Below are 571 nucleotides of genomic sequence, written 5' to 3' on the forward strand. Positions count from 1 at the left end.
CTTATTTAGCATAGTCTTACAACCCTCAACCATATGTAGTCCAAGCAGCACTATAAAATTAATTAAAGTACATAACAGCATGGACTGCGATATGCGTTCAAAATGTCGATGTTCATGTGTCCTGCAGTTCACACGATGACGCACAGTTTGCTGCGTTCTTCATCGACCCATGAGCCGAGTGATCCACCGCTTAGAGTGATTAAAATTTGTTTGTTATTACATTTGTCAGATATGTTTTTATTGAAAGAAATTAAAAATACACCATTTTACTGGCATATATCAATTCCTTCAATAAAATTTTATTTTTATCCTAAAAGAATGTTGCGAAATGTCTTAGTTTTATATAAACGATATATTACCATATTTATGAATACAAATAATTTGTAATTTGACAATTTTTGATAAATATCAATTTATATAAAAGTATTAACCTGAACACAGGTACAACATTGTACTTTTTAGGCTGTTGCATTAACCAATGTATGCCCATATCTGTGATGGACAATACATATGCGCAACGCGTGCATATTATGGTCCATATGCACACAGATTTTATAAATCAATATATTGT

The 571-nt window shown here is 31.5% G+C and overlaps 1 non-coding gene across 1 annotated transcript; it reads right to left on the minus strand.

Annotated features, from left to right (window-relative positions):
- Nucleotides 1-19: 19 nt before the first annotated feature.
- LOC117591789 lies at nucleotides 20-198 on the minus strand. Its single transcript, XR_004574484.1, has one exon. It is a non-coding gene; the product is annotated as a 5.8S ribosomal RNA (ribosomal RNA).
- Nucleotides 199-571: the final 373 nt, after the last annotated feature.

The sequence above is a fragment of the Drosophila guanche genome, unplaced genomic scaffold (genome assembly GCF_900245975.1).
Source record: "Drosophila guanche unplaced genomic scaffold, DGUA_6, whole genome shotgun sequence".
Classification (NCBI taxonomy): Eukaryota; Metazoa; Arthropoda; class Insecta; order Diptera; family Drosophilidae; genus Drosophila; species Drosophila guanche.